This window comes from Lagopus leucura, unplaced genomic scaffold (genome assembly GCF_019238085.1).
Source record: "Lagopus leucura isolate 7727_CA_CO unplaced genomic scaffold, USGS_WTPT01 Super-Scaffold_739, whole genome shotgun sequence".
Lineage (NCBI taxonomy): Eukaryota > Metazoa > Chordata > Aves > Galliformes > Phasianidae > Lagopus > Lagopus leucura.
The window spans coordinates 5,453,790-5,474,758 of NW_024962255.1; the positions used below are offsets into that span (position 1 = coordinate 5,453,790).

The window sequence follows — 20,969 nt, forward strand, 5'->3', positions numbered from 1 at the left end:
GGACTCCCAATTTCAGCGGGCTGTTGCTTTTATTTCTGGGAGGAGGGAGGCGAATAAAAGGAATTCCTTGGATGAGAGCTGCATTGCTAACCACAATCAGGATCATTTTACTTCTTTTGCTACAAAGAGGTTACATGGCATGATGAAAAATTCCATGATCCAACAGCTTCTTATTATTTTTACAAATAACACAACTCCAATCGGTTGTATTTTTGCAGCTGATTTACTCTGTACATTTCTCAGCACTTGATACCCACTGTTCATCATTCAAGCTGCAATAAACATAAAATCTTGTGTCCTTGATGAGATAGTCCACAAACAGAGTTGTTTTTAGCTCCTGAAGCAACTCGGGTCCTCATTTGTCTCATTTTTTGTGGTCTCACACAGAAGGTAGAGGGGAGAAAAGTCCCATGTTAAGGGCACCTAAATGGCACAATCATTTGCAGTGTGAACGAAAATGGAGAGAGGGGAAGTCTCTCTCGCTCTCTCTCTGTCACACACACAGAAAGTAACCCAACTGAACATGGTCAGAATTTCTTGTTAGTTTTCCTTCCTGAGTTTCTCTTACCTGGAAGTATTTATGCAGCCTCAGAAGAACACAGATGCTTTAATGCCCCTACAGGAAGAGTAGATAAAAGCTGACATCGCGGTATCTTTAGACCAGAACAACTGCAATATTGCACAGAACACTGTGTTCCAAAGTCGACTCCGAACTCTAGATGCAAATACAGCCATGTTATAAAAAGCCTCCGTGATTTTCTCCTGCAGTTTTTTGTTCTGTGTCTTAAGATGGTGAAAGCTTTAAGAGGGGTGCATTAAGTCCATGGCTCTTGTCCTTCCCAGAGGCAGCTGAGCACTGCTGCAAGGGGAACCATACAGTCCTTAAAGCACACTGCTTCCAAGTGCTATTTTGTTTTCAGGATGACGGAGGGAAAAAGCAGCTCAGAAAGCAAACGGTACCCTGGGCTCCATCAGAAGAGCGGTGGCCAGCAGGGACAGGGAGATGATTGTCCTCCTCTACTCTGCTCTTGTGAGGCTCCATCTGCAATACTCTGTCCAAGTCTGGAGCCCCCAGTACAAGACAGAGAGCTGTTGGAGAGGGTCCAGAGGAGAGCCACAAAGATGATCAGGGGACTGGAGCACCTCCTCTATGAAGACAGGCTGAGGGAGCTGGGCTTGTTCAGCCTGGAGAAAAAAAGGCTGCGGGGTGACAGAAAACTGTACTTTCAGAGCGTTCTTACTCTTACTTGGAAGCAAGAACAAAACAAAACCCAAAACCCATCAGCAAGGCAGAGGAGCACAGCGCTCCGCATACGCGGGGAAGGACGCGCGGGCCGCCGGGCGGGGCGGAGCAGCTGCGCGCCTCAGCCTCGCCAGCGTGTCTGCAGGCCGGGCTGTGGAATGCCGAGCGGGTAACTTGATCCCTTCCTCCCCTCCTCCTTCGCAGCAGCATTTAGAAAGTAATTTAACCTCTTAAAATGGCATCTCGGCGCTGCCAGCGCGGAACGCATCTACTCGGGTACGCTCTGCTCCAATAGGGAAGAAAACTTTGTTGTTGTTGTTGTTCCCATATTTCTTTCCTGAAGCAAAATGGAGGAATCCGGCCCACCTCACATTTGATCTGCCATTTCCAGCCGATACGCCCGGTGATTTCATGGTAACGCGGCTGCGCTTGCACGCCAGCAGCAGTTGTGCTTGTGGGAACAATTAGCTCTCAGTGCAGCCATGAAGGTCTGTTTGTTCCGCGCTGCCTCGCTCCCAGGGCACCTCACTCTCACTGCTCTGACCAGCGGGGAGCGAGGAGTCGGTGAAAACACGGAACGGTTCTTCGGCTGCTGGCCTCACTTCTACAGTCTGTGATGCAACCGCACTGCTGAGTGCGAGCGCTCCCATTGCACACATGCACAGAAATACCACAGTGAAGCTCTGCCTCAGGTAACGCGCGAGCTGATCTTACAGACTGCTGCCCTCTTTTCTCCCAGTTTTCCATAGCACGAAGAAAGGCTGCTGCAATTCAGAGAATTTTCCTGTAAACAAAATAGCCAACATTTTTACCATTCTGAACATACTGCCATCAGTAGGATACCACTATACTACCAGATAAGAGACAAAGACTTGAAGAAAATAAGTTACCAATCATTCTAGCAACAGCACAATGCAAGAGGGGAAGATCAAGTTGAAAAACATTTTTCCAGCAGCAGTAATTTAGTTACTGAACACGTTACCAAATGTTACTCTATCAGAACCATGCAGGAAAAAAAGTCCCCAAGGAATCCTAGCAGGGCTGCAAGTCTGAAGGACATGCATGTGCTACAATGAGGAGCAACGAGCAACAAAAGCTGCCAGGAATTCGAGTGTGGGGCCACGTTTTAAAATATATTTACCGAGTCAGTAATGGAAATTCAGAGCTGAAAGGTCTTTAGATACACGGTCCTTAACTCGCATTTCCTGGTTCCCAAGTACAAAATGGAAACAACTTCTAATGCTGGGGTGGTGAACCAGAACAGTGCTTTAATGATAAAGCCTCAGGATCCAGGGAAGAAGGTGAAATGCCACTATGATGGGGTCTTCTAGAAGACTTAAAATCTAGAAAAGAACTCAGAGTAGACAGGATGTTTGGAAGTATTACCCTTATCTATATTCTGATGTATTAACAAAAAATAAAACAAAGCCAACCAACACCCACTAGCTACGGACATTTCTTAATGCTGGTTATAGCATGCCAAGGATCACAAACACCAACTGCTTCACCCTTACGTTCTAGGCAAAGTAAAAAGCAGGGCTATCTTTTTGTTTTGTCCCAAAACAAACATCTTAACATAGATGCCTCGGTTGCTCACAGAATATGAGCACTTTATACACAAATGTTTGTCTAGGTCAGTATTTACAGTAATTACAAAAGCTGTGCATATAGTAGCCGATGAGCTCCTACTTTACAGAAAGCTAAGCTAAATGTTTTGCTGTATGCATCATATATGACATCTTCAGTTTTTCAGATTACACAACTCTCCATCTTCACTCTTTCCTCAAAGAAATCTATATGATGGCTATTGTCTGTTATTCATCTATGGAAATTTATTTCTGGATCACTTATTTCTAATGTACAATTTGGTAACTGATATCTAAAAGTCAAAGCACCATCAGTTATTCTTCTTTTACAATACATTTAATAACTCTTACTTGTGTGGAATAAAATTTATGCAAATTGTTGGTCAGGAATGGAAAAGCAAAAAGAGTATGTTTACACAATAAAACTGAAGTTCAAACCACCACAGTGTGATTACATGACAGATTTTAAATGGCTTGCACAAAGTCATCAGCACTGATTCCTTTCCAGAAGGCCAATGTAACAGTTCCATTCTCAGTCGTTCCTGTGGTAGTGCCCTTCCCCTACCTTTAATTGTCAGCTTCTCTCTTTTCCATAGGTTGCGTTTTGAACCCCAGGACCTGTTGCTGGGGTACTGCACACAAGCAGTGTATATAAGGATAGCAGTAAAAACATGAGGTAATCCTCAAGGCTTCAACAGGCGTAAAACCCACTGGCCTAAAACAATGTATACAAATTTTTCTGAAGATACTATCTGCTAAAGCTCTGTTTTCCAAAACAGCAGTTGGAAAACATGAGTGTGAAAGGTTTATGAGGACATACACATGTCTTCAGTTCTTCACTTCAACACAAGCTTCACGCAAGCAGAAATGACAACCAGTAACTGGATGGGAAAAAGAAATAAAACCTATCAAGCAAATCTCAGTAATGCTAAACTTTCAGAAACATACCAAAAAGGGAGAACAATTATGAGGGATGAGAAATCTGCCTTCTTACCCGAATGTTTAGATCTAACATTTCAGGTTATTGTTTGATCAGAATTTCAGAATTTCTCACTTTTTTTTTTTTTTTTTTTTTTTTTTACCTGCTTGTAACAGACTTTATGGCTTTGCAGTTGTAACCTTTCTGAAGGCCACAGATCACATATCAAATAAAAATATATGCATTACACTTCATAGATAGTAGCACAATAAATAACTGCTGTTAAAAAGTTTTCAGTACTTTCATTGTGCTAGTCTTGTATTCATAGCACAAAGCCTGACAGGTACCATCCTAATCTAATAACCCCTTTGAACATACTTCATTTCATGAGAGAATTACAACTGGGAATTTTTCTAGCACTTTAAGTGCCCCTTTAGACACCAATTCCTAATGCATCTTTGCACAGGCGGTCCTACTGAGCTATAACTGAAGCAAGTACAGCTAACTGAAGACCTGCGTTACCACTTGCAAGAGTAGAGAAACAGATCTTCTGTAAGACCTAAATTACTCTAAAATAATAAAGAACTTTTAGAAACTCGAAATTAAAATTTAAAAATTCAGTAGCATTTGGGAAATCTGTTTCCATGAGGATAAAGTATTTCCTAACACACCTCCCAAAAGCATGTGCTCCGGATTATAATCTATGCTGCCCAATGGAAGGAAAATTCAGTGCAAAAGAGCAGCATGCAGGAAATCCAAGCATTTTCAAGATTAAGCTATCTTGCAAAAGGCGGTTTATACAGAATTAGTTTTCTGTAATAGTATAATGAGTTCAAGTAAGTGGAGGAGTGGGTACTGCACATATATTAATACATAAACATTTGGCTGTATCAGTACTCCTCCGACCTTGTCGCCCATTTCATTGCTGTATTTTTAGAGCATTGTCTCACACCAACCATGCTGTTATGGTAGCATTTATTTCCATTATGTGTGCTGTCAAAAAATGGGTCTTCTGCTGCAGCTGCAGCAGTTCTTCGGAAAACACACTGAAATACGCTGTATTCAAATATCAAATGCTTTCTTCCATTCATAGCTACCAGCCAGCTTTGTATATCAGAAACAAAAGAAAAGTACCCATGTTTCACTTGCTAGGCTCGTGTCACCTCTAGCTTCTTTTGACTACCTAGAATTTTTTAGATTTGGGAACAGAAAGTACGTTGTTATATCTGTCCTTACTATATAAAGATTTTATTGTGTTTTTGCTCTTCTGAAGCCTAGGTTACCTGAAGCAAACAGAACAAAAAATACTCAGCTCAAGTACTTTTGTCCTAGCTGTGAAACAAAACACTCATGGTATTTCTGGTTCTTACACTTCTAATGGTTCTTCCACCTCAAATTTTCTCTTCATTCAGAGGAAAAAAAAATAATAATCCACCACACATCCAATAAATTGTGTGATGAGCAGCAGACCCGGGAAGAGCTCATTTCCTAGAGATGTATGTTTTGTTTTGGTACATACCTTTTCCCAGTGTAACTGGCCCAGCTTTTTCCCTGTATCCTGTATGGTTTCACCCTTGGTGCCCTTCACAACATACCTACTTCTCAGCTGACATGCATATTCCTCTAAGCACAATTTTCTCTCCCTCTCCCATCTTCTGCTGCCAAACCGCCTCTCAGTAACTGGACACAATGTGCATATTGACTTTCCCCTCATCAGAAGCAACAAGTTTACCAAACACTTCTGGTCCTAACGCAGGAAATAATATAGTTCAAGACCTTCAAATCAAAAACAGTGTGATATCCACTCCATCATCTCACCAAAACATCTAATCCTCAAATCCGTGCCTTGCCTTTCAAGTTTTGGCATCAAGAATTTGCCCTAATCCCAAATTTTACATATTGCATCACATACAGAAACATTTAACAAAACTATAACAGAAGACTGCTGCAAAAGGAAAAGAACAAAGGTGGATGTGGGGATGGGAAAGTTTCTGCTCATCCCATTTTTGTTTGGGGTGTGTGGGAAGAACGTACTTAATGTACATTAAGAGATTACACAGGAAGACTATTACTTAAAGTAATGAAAAGCAGTGTTCCAAAACAGGTAATACTCCCAAACTGCAGCTCCGTCCACAGGCAGCCTACACTACAGCCAAGCTGCAGTTGGAAGGGCCATCTTGTTCCACAAGCCAACTGGTCTGACCCAACCACTGCAAAAAATGGAAACCCGTGGGGAAAAAAAAAAATAAAGAAGTAACGAGTTTAGACATAATTTAACTTCCTATGGTATCACAGGAGTGCCAGAGTTGCTTTAAAGAAGAAGGTGAGGACACACAAGGGTGGTGTTAATAGAGCACAGAACTGGCCTTTCTAGCACACCTAGCTGTTAGGCCTGCTTATCTCAAGCCGCCCTCGGTCTACTTGTTATTTATTCGTCTAGCAGATTTTCATTGCAGACATCAATGGAAGCCTATCTGGCTGTATTGCTGCAGTCTTTAGGAAACTATATCATCAGACTTTCCACACTAAGCAAAATAAAACACCCGAACAGAAAACGCTCAAGACAAGTTAGACAGTAAAAACACGTTACTTCATGTTTGATGGCCGTATCATTAAACCTAAGCCAATGAATGTGTCAATCAAGGCAGCCAGACGTCAGTGAGATATAACCAAAAGTAGGTGTGAAAGTCACTCCTGAATATAACAGGAGAGGAGCTGACGTGACTGGGTGTGTGTGCTAGTGTGATAAAAGGCAGAAGAATTAGCATAGTGATTCTACCAGATGTCTGGCTGAGTCCTCTGCGTGGGACACCGCCTTGCTAGCAGACATGTAGAGAAAGAAGGTAGGAACAGCTTCCCATCTGCCCCAGTTGGAATTGCCCATGCAGTGCCTAAGAATGGCTACAGGTTATCACACTGTTGTCACTAACGGACACATCCTTCCAAAAATTTGTGTCAGCTGCAACTTGGAAGATACTTTGGGCCCCAGCCACATATTCTGGTGTTGATTCTTCAGCTAAAGTACTCACTGTGAGGAGGGTAGGAAACCCCCTGCCTCCCCTTGTATTGTGGGAAAGAAAAAGTCATGGTGAAAAATTATTTTCTATCAATTTCTTAATTTCATTTCAGATTTGATAGATCACCATCACACTGCCCTCACAGTTGTTTTTCTTTTCCCGGCCATGAGAAACACAAGCCTATTTAGAACTGCACCCCATTAGTAATGCTGGGGGAAGGAAAAAAAGACCAACCTTCTTGTTTTAATGTGATTGTTGAAATTGTGTTACCGGAATTACATAATATGCATGTTTATATACAATCAACATGCACAGCTGTATAATCTTTTTTTTTTTATTTTAAAGACTTACAATGACAGCATAAAATGCTGCTTCAAAATTGACTTATTTAAGACTGCACTGTTTGTTAGAATGGAAGTGCTGCCCTTCCTCCCCCATTACTTCACATCTGGTCTCCTGGTGAGCTGGAGGGAGAAATTAAGGTCTTTTTCATAGGGTTAGTTTTCAGTCAGATTAGCAAACAAATTCAACCTTCCACCTGGCCACAATTATTAGCACTGGATAGAAGGGAGTAAAACAAGTCATTCTAAGCAGATATTTGTGATCTAAAGTTGGAGCTTCACAACAAAGAGCTCTTTGGAAAACTATCCAAAATCCTCCAGAGCTTTGATACCTACTTTAGAGTCTTTAATTATTCCCCCTCCCTTCCCTCCCCCCCCCCCCAGCCCCCCCATTAGAATTGTTACTTTACACTTATTGTATCTCATCTGATATTCTATCATCCAGATATTCAGTATTACTACAGCAGTCTGCACCACCTGTATTTTCTGTTTCTTTACTACCTACTCCACTTTCCAAAGTGTTTCTAAACACACAAAATGCAAGGCTGTTAGTAGCTTTCCACTGCAGTGTTCACTGCAATTTTTTTGTTGTTGTTGCTGTTGTTTCCCCTTTAATTTTAATAAATTATTTTCACGTGGTAGAATTATCCCCTCATATTGAAGAAATGTTAGGGTTTTTTTGGAGGACACTTTTTGCCACCCTCCTGAGGACACGATGAATATTTCATAACTTCACAATGGCTTAATGAACAGGATCACTGCTACACAAACATGACATTCCTTCAAAGGTCTAACAAGTGAGATACAACCTTCGCTTATAAAAGCTGCAATGCCTCTTCCCCATTCTCCATGCACATGTGTAATACCTATGCACACACATTATAGTTTATTACACCATTTGGCCACATCCAGCAGTTATGCTTGATGGCCTGCAATACTCAGTATTACCATCATGTCTTCCATTGTCACTTTATCAGAGAAAACAGATTTAAAATAGTAAAGTGGGGAGAGAGCAAATTGATATTGATTCTCCTTAAACTCTTGACCTGGTAATTTATCTGACAAATAATGCATTCCACCACCTAGCTAATACTCAGCAGCAGACAAGTAAGCTAGCTGACTCTTAAAAAAACAAAACAAAACAAAACAACAAATACAGATGGTAACAAAACCAACAAAAAAAAACATACTGAAGATTATTTAGCAATAGTTAGAATACTAAAGAGTGAAAGCAAAAATGCTGAAACCTGGCGACTCTGCAACAGGATGGGAGAAAAAAAATACCTGTTGCTAGCAGCCTCCTCAACTATTTTGTAAGCCTGAGCAAGTGGCAAAGCCACTAGGAAGGGCTGTGAGTTCCCAGCCAGCAGAGTAACCAAGCACAAACAGTACCCAGACCCAACTTCCATCTAAAATGCAGCTGATACAATAGACGCAGAAGGAGGAGCTGGTTTATTCACATGATAAAACAGTCACAAGATTTGAGACATGGCTCCCTTACCCAGCTGGTTAAAACAAACAAACGAAGTTTGCAATTGACATGAGAGTAGACAAGAAAAAAATAATACAGTAAGATGAAAGACAGTGCTCTGAGAAATTCAGAAGAAAATACAAAGAAAAGCCAACGGGATAAGGAATAAAATGTAAAAAAATACCTGGATTTACCTAGATTAAGTTTCAGTAAATTAATATCAACCAACACTAGATTTACAGAAGCACAGAATAGATGAGGTGCAAAGCAGCCACGCAGTGTTCAAAGCAGGAACCTCCATGCAGCCCTGAGTTGTGTTCAGTCACATTCCGGGTATCTCTGGCATCAGAAACTCTAACATCAGCCTCTCAGGGCAAATCCGTTCCATTTTTTGACCATCAACAGTTTCTAAATAAATTAAAAATAAAAGGCAAAAGGGTACTACTTATGCTTAAATAGCATTTGTTCTATTTCATTTTGTACCCATTGCCTCTTGTCCTGTCACTGAGCACACTGGTGCAGTCTCTGTTCTGCTCTTCCATCAGAAATTTCTACACATTGATCAGAAATCCCTGAGCTCTTTTCCCTGAGCTCAAATGCCAGCTCTCTCAGCCCCTCCTCATATTACAGCTCCTCCAGACCTTTGATATCATCGTGGCCCTTCACTGGACATTCATATCCATCTTGTACTGGTGAACCAGAACAGGTCACAATGTTCCAGATGCCTCACCAGTGCTGAGAAGGGATTAATCACCTCCTTTGACTTGCTGGCAACACTCTTCCAAACACAGCCTAAGATACCATTCACTTACTTTGCTGCAAGGGTGCACTGCTGGCTCACGTTCAACTTGTTGAACAGGACTACCAGGGCCTTTTCTGCAAAGCTGCTCTCCAGGCAGTCAGACCCTATTCTGAGCCAGTATTCAACATTACTCCTCCCCAAGTGCAGGGCTTTGCATTTCCCTTTGTTCAGCTTCACAGAGCAGAGTCTCCTCTGCTCGTTTCTCCAGCCTGCCCAGATCCCTCTGCATGACAGCACAAACTGTGTGACCTACAAAACTCCTACAGCCTTGCTGAGGGTGCACTCTGTCCCTGCTCTGATAACATGCAGTTATCGTTACCAAAGGCATCACACTGTACTTGGACCTAGCACTGACCTCTCCAGTTGGACTTCATGCTGCTCATCAGAACCATGCAAAAATGGCAGTTTGGAGGCCATTTTATTGTCTGTCTGATCCATGCTTTTTTAAGTTTGTCCATGAAGATACTACAAGAGACACTGTCCAGAGCTTTACTGAAGACAAGATCAACGATATCTGCTGCTCCCTGCCATCCACAGAGCTAGTTGCTTCATCATGGAAGGCTACCAGGATGCTCACCAACACCACCCATGCTGACCTGCCTGCTCATTCTGACCCATTCGCTCTCTATGAACTACTACTTACCCATCCAAGGCAGAGCTCCACACTCTCATTGCTCTCCAAGAGGCAAGGCAGCACCCCAGCCTGGACCTCCTGAAGAGCCTGCGGCACGCCAGCTCTATCACCTATCTATCTGCAGTGAAATCTTTTGGATTTCACTGAGACTACAGCCATCAGGTAGCACATATACGTTTAGCTGCTCCAGTTCGTTTGCTGTATATTACAAACAATCAAGTCAAAGTACGTACAGGAAAGTAATACATCGTGTGGAGGGAAACATCTTACTGACAAAACTGGCTGGAAACTTCATATCACGCTATGAAGTCACACATGCTGGAGGGAATAATCAGAAATGACAACAATGGAATGCCTACTGTGTGAAAAGTACAGTTCAAGAGGTGCTATGCAGCTCTTTCAGAGAAAGGAGATAGATGGGTCTCTGCTGAAGGAAGTCTTCTGGGGAACGGCTTGTGAAAGAATCCTAGTGCCCCTAGATTCCCTAGATCTCTCTGTATACCTCATCCCTACTGTGATGCTGAGCTCAAACCTATCCAACCTTCCTTGCCATGCTGCTACTCCACTGCCTTGTCTCCTTTCACCTGAAATTCCTTGCCCCAAGCCTTATTTCTGCTTTCATATCCTCAGAAGTCTTCCCCACCTGCATTTGCAGCTCATCCAAAGCTTCCCCCCCCCCCCCCAGTTCTTCCCCCTTCATGTTACTTTCTATATTTTACTTTTAGTTTTTCCAAACACACAAAATTATCTTGCTAAAAAAAAACAACACTTCTTTCAAAACCAGAAACACTTTGAAAACTGTTTTCAAATTTCTGAAAAACAGAAGTACAAAGAAACAAAACACAAACTTGTAACAATTACATCGTGATACATCACATCCAATTTTTAAATTTTGGCCAGAATTCTTTCAAACAAGAATTCTCAATTTTTTATTTTTTATTTTTTACAGAATAAAAATCACAGGCTCTTGTATTAAAAAAATCCATAAACCAACAGTTTCCATAACAGAATACAAACTAACCTGTGCTCACAGACCTGCTCTAATATAAGTCATTTCAATATCAACACAGAACTGATGAATACCACTGTCATCAGAAGAGTACAAAGAAAAAAAAAACACAAAGGAAAATACAAAAATGTACAATTTTACATCTTGCTTAATAGTTGATAAAGACATTTTCAATTTCAGACAAAACTCCTTCTAATACTGTACAGAAACATGCTGTGGATGTATATACAAGGATTTAATGTCTCAGCTAGCTTCTGGTTGTTGGGATTTAGGAAGAAGCTGCCACAAAGTGGTGTAATTCCTCAGCTGCCTGCTACAGACTCACGCTCCTCTCCAGAATGGTAATGCTGGCCGTTGCTGGGAACAAAACACCCGGGGCTGAGCTTTTCATGTTCCTCTCTTAGTAGCACACTGTCGTTTGATACACAAGCACTTACTACTGGGTTATTTTTCCCCGTGGCCAACTCACCTTTCGATTAATAAAATTCAGCAGAAATTAAAAGATACTCATGAAGAACCAATGAGAAAAGAGCTGACAGAATTTCACACAGTAACAAGTATAAATGCCACGGATGCTTACTGCTAAAGATGGCCATTCTTACATCAGCTTGCCACCTCTTTTCTCCACCTCTGCTTCCTGCAGATTTCGAGGACTATTATCTAAAGTATTACAGAGGGGCATAAACATTATACAACCGCATTTGAAATCTTTTCTTAAAGTTTACTAACGCCATTTCTGCAGCAGAACCCCAGGCTAAGGAATGCACAGCTGCCAAACAGATGTATAATTTCAGCATTTAGATTCCATTATTTCAAGGGGATTTTTTTTTTTTTTAAACTAGATGTTTTTATATTTTCTATTTCCATCTGTTGTTTGACCTCCTTCAGCTTTGTCCCCTCTTTTCTGATTTAGTTCATTACACCAAAATAATTTTCTAAATTAGAAACATCTCTACATTTAAAAACTTGTGAATTTGAAAAGAGGTGGGGGAGCGAAGCATGGTTGGGGAGGAACAAAAACAGACAGTTCAGCAGAGGATTGGGTTCAACACAAACTGTCCTGTCTGGGTCAGGTTTTATTTGCTAGTTTCCGGTGAAACCCAAATTGGCACATCTCTAACTGCATTCCTTCCATGAAATTTTAAGAATGGGATACTGAAGAATATCGGCTACAAGGGGATGATCTGGCACTTCACCACAGCCCTCTGCCCTAAGTTGTGAGTGGAAGAACATTCAAATTCTTGATTCCTTCTAAAAAGAGTTGTATTAACTATAAATTCAAAAAGAAAAAAACGTACCTCAGCATATCCCAAGATAATCCATGGAGGGAAGATTTAGGTTGGATGTCAGGGGGAAGTTCTTTACAGAGAGAGTGAGAGGTGCTGCAACAGCTGCCCAGAGAGGTTGTGGATGCCCCGTCCCTGGAGGTGTTCAGGGCCAGGTTGGATGGGACCATGGGCAGCCTGGTCTGGATTAAATGTGGAGGTTGGTGGCCCAGCATTGTGGCAGGGGGTTGGAGATTCATGATCCTTGAGGCCCTTCCAACTCTGTGATTCTGTGATTCTGTGTTACAAAACATTAAGACCAGCACAGACCACTATCAGTGGCTGTCAACTTCAGCTACTTCAGTAAGAATCAATTCATGTACCAGTAATATCAGAAAATACAAATGGAATTAGCACAGGTGAAAAAAAGTTTCATTCTACTAACCAAAGTAGAAGATAAGGGCATTACTAAGAAATGTTCTTAAACCTTGGTCACACTACGGATTTTAAAGAGCCAAGATCCCAAGCAGGATCACTAAATTCAGCTCAGCAGCTATGATGGACGTGGTTTCAAAACCTAACAATATTTATTCTATTTTTAAGCTTACATTAACAATTTGCCTAGGAAAGGAAGGGCACTGCCTTCAGCCTTAATGAACGGCATACACCTCCGAACATTCCCAGAGACCATTTTCTATAGGATACTTTTATAAAATAGACTAAACTGTTGCAATCAAGGAAATGTAGAAAACAAAATGAGAGAAATGTCAACATGTAAAAACAAAAAAGAATTCTTTTAATTCTGCAAGGTTAACTTGTTTCCTCTCAGAGAAGACACATCAGGAATCAGCTTTATTCAAATTGCCTTGAAAGTTTTTGTTTGTTTTTAATTCCTTCCTTCAGGGACGTTACTTAAAGATCAGTATCACTATCAAACTAAAATTCATTCACTGATCTGAATTGAGCATAGTCCATGTCTTGGGTGCTGAGTCTGTACCTCATTAGCAGCAGAGCCTTCCTGTGCAGCATCCCTATCCTGTCTTGTCATTAACTGTCAGCTTTCCAGGTCAGCAGCTGGTTCTGAACAGCTTCTTCTTAGGCCAAGGCAGAAAAAGGGACAAAGAATCTCTGAAACATACTCCAAGGAAATCTGGAAGAGCTGCATTTCTCTTTCAAGGAAGAAGATATGCAGCAAGAGGGCACACGGAACACACTGTGCACATCCTTCTGTTTTTCTTTGTGCTTCCAGACACTTTAGCAACTACAAGCCACTCGTTCCCACTGTTCTCTCTTCCATTTGCAAGAGTGGGGACTACAAGTTCCAGTCAATACTTTTCCTGCTAAAACATTCCACCCACGTTACTTGTTCACACTGTTTTCAGAGCACCTTTATACTTCTGCACAACACTATGGGACATGGTGTCTGTGCTTCTGCATCAGCACTATAGACTGAACTTTCAACTGAACAAATAGGGAAAAATCAAATGGACTATGTCATGGTTTTATGATTTTTGGTCATCAGAAAATGATATCTGAACATACAAGCCAGGCTACATCCTCTATCAATCTTTTCACTGCTTCTGTATGCATGGAATTCTCTTTTAACATGCAATGCACTAAGATGTGCATCAAATCTTTTGTGAGCAGAATGTTAATTTCCTGTAGCAGCAAAGTCTTGCACGACTTTGGGATTCAGAACTGGGACTCTACCCACTGATTTCCAGTATAGTCTGGCATCAGGCTCTTACAAAGGAAGTATAAATGCACATGAATGGTTTTTCCCCCCCTCAACTGGAGAAAAAGTCGTTAATAATTAACACTGTTAAGACAAGAGTCTGCAAGAATAGCAAGCTTAGGATTTCAGCAGCTGCAAAAGTGAAAAGGAAGGAGCTTCCACAAAGCAGGTCTGAATTCTGGTACATGACTTCAGAGACTTTCTTTGATATCTGTCTTACCCCTGCTACATCTGCTTGTATTCTTTACAAGCCACAACACAACAATGCTGATACGTTTTTCCCTCTGCAGAATGATGCACTGAGGGAATCCAGACAAAAAATTGCTAGGTGCTTCCACATCTTAAGCTGAGGAAGTTGACTGAAGCCACCTCGCAAAGCAGTCGTATGAAGAAACATGGAGAAAACTGAACTAGTATCAAATTTTTTGTAAAACACATAGTTGCTCTTATAACATGTGATAGAAATTAAACTACAGCACCACTGAGCTGAAGTGGCAATTTCTTCTGCTATTGCACAGCCCGTCTATCATGTACTAAAAAAAAATAATCACATTTTAAACTACTATATTTCTCTCTGTTTTGAAGGGCCACGGGGATCATACTCTCTTAACTGTTACTTCACAGATTTTATCATGTTGAAAACTTTTGAAGTACTTCCAATGAGTTACACACCTCAATCCGAAGGAACACAAACACCTCTGAATGCAGTACAGGCAAACTATCCCACCAATGAGCTTAAAGGAAGCACTCCATCAAGTTAATCAATTCCACTAAAACAATACGTGTCCTCAATAAATTCTATAGAAATAACACACCGGATTTTAAGTCTTCACCACTGCTTCTCTTTCTGCATATACAACCCGTGCATTTTTACAGTCATGAACTAGAATTCAGTTGTCTGCTTTAATAACTATTTTGATTTTTTACTTACCAATTCTTCCTGAAATAGTACAGCTGAGTGAAATGCACAGAACTCAAAAGAGAAGGATGACTATAAGGCATCCACTAGGAAAATGGCAAAGACTAGCTCTACTACACTATAGACCTCAAAGAGATGCCCACAGCATCTGTGTACAGCGTCAACAGCTTCATAACCAGAAACTCACACGTCTCATCTCTGCTGTAACACAAATGAAGATCTCAAGCCCCACTATATTATCAAAAACACTGATGTAAAATGTTTCAGTTGTAAGCTGACTACAGGAAACTACAACATTCTCTCATTTCTGTGATTCCTGCATGGTGTTGTGAGCGCCCCATCTCATACAGTGGTCAGACCAGCCAGAGGCTGCAGCTTACTCTCTCAGTCAGGACACAGCCTCACAGGAGAACAAAAGGAATCTAACATTCACCCTCCCTAGAGGAGAATGAAATTCTTGATATTAAAGACTAGGAGAAAAATTGCTTTGTTTTGCCGAGGGAGGCACAAAACACACGCCTAGAGCACGAAGTACGGAGTTTATGTTTGTGGACTGAATCCCTCACAAAATAGCTATTCTAAGTAACAAGAATATTAAGAAAGCAAAAGCTATGTCTTCTTTACAACAAAGATAAATTAGCTGACTACTTCAACTTTCTGTCCTATTTCAAGGAGCATGCATTACAGTTCACAGATTATTTTTAAAGAATTCAATACAGTGGGTTAAATTTTGCATGGTTTTGTTGTTGTTGTTTTAAACTTCTTTGGGGAGGTAAATAAAATGGCTATTCCTGAGAAAAATCAACTGATCTACATACTTGACTGTGATTTTTAAGTGACAACGAGAATGAGAGACAGAAATTCCTTGCTTTCCCTTTAAAGTACTAAATGTTTTAGAAAGCACAGAAACTCCATGACATCACCATGACTAGGAATAATCAGCAAGGGTTTGGTGGAGCAACTGCAGAAGATTTTTGCAGCTCTTGTTCAAGGAAGAAAAGGCACTAAATCATCAGCTGCTACAAGCAAGCCTGCTGTCAAAATGAAGCACATACACTGCCCCCCACCCCCACATACATTTGGGGAAAATTAACGTGTGAAATAAGGCTCTAAGCACTCCATCAGTGCCTACATACAAGAGCTCTGAAGTGACATATCTTAACATTACTGCAATACTTACATGATTTATTTACGGAAAATATTCAGGTATGTGAAGCAAAACCCATGCACTGAAGACATGCTCTGTTCCCTCCTCCCCCTTCAAACGAGGAACCAAAAACCTCACAGAGAAAGGTCTGATGCTTGACAAAAGCAAGGGAGAAATACATCTGCAGTACGTGCCCTTACATATGCCATCTTGTCTGTTTGCCCATCCATGCCTTCCAGCCACTTACCAAAGCTACAGAAGCTCTATGTGTCAGACATTTACTGGAAGAAGATACTGTCCTCATGACAGAAGTTGCCATCCACAATGACAAACAAAAGAGAAACAGAGTGATTGGCCTTTTTCTGTTGGTTTCTTGCTTTTAAGGACTTGGGCGAAGGTGAGTTTGATGCTTTTGAAAGCTTGGCCAAATCAAAATTACTGCAAGCACCACTATCTCTTCTTTGATCACTTTAATAAAGGGGACTTATTGAAACATTCATGACACATCTGTTACATATGTGGGCCTCGTTCTTCTCTGTGAAGTTGTAGGAGTTCTTAGTTACACTGACTGATGAGCAACGTAAGAAAGATTCCATTAATTCAGTGTTGTTTAACACCGCTATTTTCAAAACAATTTCTTTTCTTTTAAGCTGTGAATGTAGCCTATTCTGGTTTCTCACTATAAAACTTAGTGAATATGAATCCACCTAGCTTTTTCGTTTTCTTTTAAATTATTTTTTAATTATCACTGCATAGTCACATTATGTCCCAGTTGCTTCACAGAGAACAAGTACAAATTCCTACCTTTAAACCAAGGGAAAAAATAAATAAAAGCCTAAGCCACCCACCTACCGCTTGCTTTTCAGGACTCCAGGAAGTAGACAAAGCTATTTATTGTTTCTTCAAAATGCTTTTCTCCTTGCAGTCCAGTGCTTTGTGACAACTCATATCACAGTAACACTCATCTATGGGAAACACATGTCTTTTCTAAAGGAAGCTAGCAGACTGGTTACTGCACATCTGAAAAGCACCCCATTCAAACCTAGATGAGACCCAAACCTTGTTAACCCTAACTTGGAGTAGCTCAAAAAGTAAGCCAACTGCTATGTATAGGTTAATGACTACTTATGTTAATTATGCTTTAGAACCCCAGTTCCCAAATTTTGGCACCCAGAAAAAGCACATACACCACTTATTCAATTGTATTGAGTATTTTTGTTTCTCCTTACAAAGTTTACAATTCTCATTGTGACCATCATCAGTGCCAGCATCAAGAACACCAGAATCTGGAGCCCACGTTTTGACTAGGGAACGCTCTTTGACTGGTGGATTCTGGTGGATTCCAAGTTCTGTGTTACTTCTTGCCATTTACCAATAGTTAACCTCCCTGCTTTGGGTAGGGGCTGGGCCCAGTGACATGCAGAGGTGCCTTCCAAACCATAATATCTTTTTCGTTTTGAAGAGAAGAATTCCAATCAGCCCTCACGAATTCACTGTCCACAAACAGAGTGACCAAGGGGATAAGTAGAGAACAGGCAGCTGAAGATCACAGCTATGCATTAAGATCTCTGACAGATCTCTGCACTCAGGGCCTGCAGGGCACGCATGTGTCCATACAGAAATATAAACCACACAGACCGTAACACAACAAAGCACATGTGTTGAAAGACATATAAGAAAGTAACAAAAGTAAAGACACACAGGACACACATCGTCAAAAGTAGTATTTTTTTCAGGCTGCTACAGAACGCCACAACTCGAGCGTCTTACTAACTATGGGCTGAAATAACGAATTTGAATATCAACCGGTCTCGTGCAGCTCCTCATTCCAGGATGAGGTGCTACAGCGAATCAGGGAACAGTTCCAGCCCAGGCCATCACAGAAGGAGCTGCTCCACTCCCACAGAGGGCAGGCACCAAGGAGCTGACTGCAAATGGAATCCACCAAATTGTTACCCGTCCTCATGGAACGCACAACACGGGTCCCAAACACAACCAGCCCGCACCTGGAAGGCTTCCCATCGCACAGCCTTCACCACAACAGGCCAGACGACCGCTTCACGGACGTGCTACAGCCTCCCGCCGCACCTCGATACCGAATTCAGTCTTAGTCGTACAGAAGATTAAAGGCCGACGAAAAGCCAGTCAAGTTTTTCAACCTCTTCGGGACATCTTGTCACCAGGTACGAGAACACCGCGTGTAACCGGAACCGGACAGCGGACGCTCCCGCCCAGCAGCGGCGAGTCCCCGCTCCGCAGGCGTGCGGTGCCGTGCGGTGCCGTGCCGCCCCCCGCGGCCTCCCGGAGCCGCTCGCAGGCCCCGCTCCGCCGCCGGCTCGGCACCGCGCCTGGAATTACAACACCGCGGGCGCAGACGCAGGGGGAGGGAGAAGGCGGCCAGACAGAGCGGCGTGCGCCGGGCCTGCCCGGCCCCGCAGGCGGCCCCGTGCCCACGCAGGAAGCCGGCGGCCCCGAGAGCCCCCGCGCTTCGCCCGCAGACGGGTCTCCGAGCATCGGCCCGACCCGCGGGCCGAGCGGCCGGGTCGGAGAGCCTCGGGCAGGCGGCCCGAGCCGGCGTCCGACGAGGAGAGCGGGACGAGGGCCCGGCGCTCGGAGCCCCGCGGGCTGAGAGAAGGTAGAACGCGGGAGCGCGGCGCTCCTCGCCGCCCGGCCGGCCCGACCCCGCACTCACCGCTCGCGGGGGCTCCTCATCCTCTGCGGCGGGAGAGAAGACGAAGCAGGAGGGAGCCGCTCCCGCCGCGTTACGCGGGCCGCGCCCGGGACCCCGACGGCTCCTGGGAGACGGGAGCGAAGGCGGCCGAGTGCCGGGAGGAGGAGGGCGGGGCGGGGCGGCTCGGCGCAGGCTCGCTCCCCGGCAGGCGCTCCCGACGCCCGGCGCGTCCCTGCGGAGCGGGCGGGGCGGGCCGGAGCCGGATTCCAATCGCGGCGCCCGCCGAGCCCGGCCGCGCGCACGGCGAAGGGAGGGGGAGAGCGGGGACGCGCGCTCGGCGGAGGCGGCGCCGACGGCCGCCGTTGAGAGGCGCGAGGCCGCCCCTCAGAGCCCTCCCGCTTCTACCGCCATTCCGTGGACGCGCTGGCGGGGTGCCGCGGGAAAAAGTTGGCCGCTTCTCCTCCCCCGTTGCTCCCGTCACGGGCGGTAGTACGGGCCGCGGCAAGCCGCCACCTGAGGCTCCGCGAAAGGGCCGTCGAGAAGAGCTTTCCCAGTGAAATAGGCGCCGCAGCTCCAGTAGGAGGCGCCAGAGAGGCGCGAGGGCGCGGCGGAGCTGCAAGGGGCAGCGCGGCCGGGAGCGCTGTGGAGGTGAGGTGAGGGGTGACGGTGGAAGCTGCCTGTGGAAAAGTGAGGGCCTCACACCGGTCCTTGAGCTCTGTGGAAGAATAGTTCTGAAAAGCTTGACATCCCAGTGCCTTATGAGTGATGAGAGTTGCAACGAACAGAATTGTTCGTTTGCTTTTTTCCATTTCCTTTTTAAATAAACAAAGCTGGCTAGTTAGATTGGAATACATCATAACTTCTGCAACGAGCTTCTCACTGATAAGATTGCTAAAGGCCATGATTTGCATTGCATTTCCAAGCTCCTCGTCATTAGGACACATTACCAAAGTAACAATTTGTCTGTCTGTCTCCCCAACAGCAGTGCAGAAGGAGCTTTAGTAGCACTGTGCCATGGGATGAGCAGCTGGACCTTTCACTCAGCAGAGTGGCAGCAACTCTAATGTTGATGTGGTCCCATTACACAGCTCTGCACCAAGAGCTCTGTACACAGGGCCAATCATGACCACACAAACCTGCTCGCTTTCCCTTTGCTATTGACCAAGACACCCCTTAGGCCATCTGCATGCCCAGATAAGCTGTTTTTAGAGAGTAACCAATTGGGAAGCAATCTCACTTAACCACATGCATGTATGATGTGAGAAACCCTGCTTTGCTCGTTGTGCTGACCTCTCCACAGTCCAGCTCCATTTTTGTCTGCTAGTGTCATATAGAGTTTATGTTGTCCCATTTGTGTGTAAGATGAGCACATTGGCTAAGTAATGTAGTTCACATGTGTTGTACACGTGCATTGTTAGGCAACTGCTTAGCTTGCATTCTATCCCATATAGTGAAACAAAAGAGGAAGTACATTCAAACCTATCTGCTTTGCAAAAAACGCAGGCAATTAAAGGCACACCTACTAAGTGTAGGTGGCCAGATACTACAGAGAAAGGCATTAAGAAATGTAGGACTTGCATTACTAGACTTGTAGAAAATTTTTTTCCGATGAGCCAGAAAAAAATGTCAGTGTCCAAGACAAAGACAGCCAAGAAAGACAAAATCACAGTGCTCATGCCAAGCAATACAGAACTTGTATGCTTATGTTTATAATTTCAAAGGAAAATATGAGTCTGCTGTTCCTCCGCTCTGTCTACTATCAGATTGTAGCAGCAGAATAGACACTCAATATGGAAGAAGAATGCAACATGCATGTGTGTGCTCCCAAGCAGAACCAAAGCTGTTAGAGCTAGCATCTCTCTTGGTAATGATCTGTGTGGTAATACAGTCCTGCATTTTTCAGATGTTGGATAGTGATTTAAATCCATCGTGCCTGAATTCAGCAAAAGCTATTAGCCTTGATTTGTTTTTGAGCTCACTTATGAAATAGATCAACTGTTTTCATTGAATTTCTTGTAAGTAATCACGGAAACTGCTCTCTTAGCTGGTATTTTTTTAAGGAGTTGGGCACTGAATATATCTCAGGCAATAGTCCTGTCACATCAGAAATTGTGTTGCTGAGGATTTGGTTTGCTCTACCCTGCCAATGTGCCTATTCATGGCATAAATAAGGAGCATCAGGCTGTGTAAATACTAGTCTTAATCACAAA

General features: G+C 43.3%; 1 protein-coding gene and 1 long non-coding RNA gene across 3 annotated transcripts in view; one reads left to right on the top strand and one right to left on the bottom strand.

The window, feature by feature from the left end:
• The window catches only part of BMPR1A (bone morphogenetic protein receptor type 1A), a 79,711-nt gene extending 60,806 nt beyond the window's left edge, over positions 1-18,905 (bottom strand). The window contains exon 1 of the mRNA XM_042862730.1: positions 18,781-18,905. The gene's annotated coding sequence lies outside the window, so the exon portion shown is untranslated. The remainder of the gene's footprint in view (positions 1-18,780) is intronic.
• The window catches only part of LOC122175250, a 47,319-nt gene continuing 44,349 nt past the window's right edge, over positions 18,000-20,969 (top strand). For both annotated transcript variants that reach the window (XR_006177360.1, XR_006177361.1), the window contains exon 1: positions 18,000-18,271. This is a non-coding gene — a long non-coding RNA (uncharacterized LOC122175250). The remainder of the gene's footprint in view (positions 18,272-20,969) is intronic.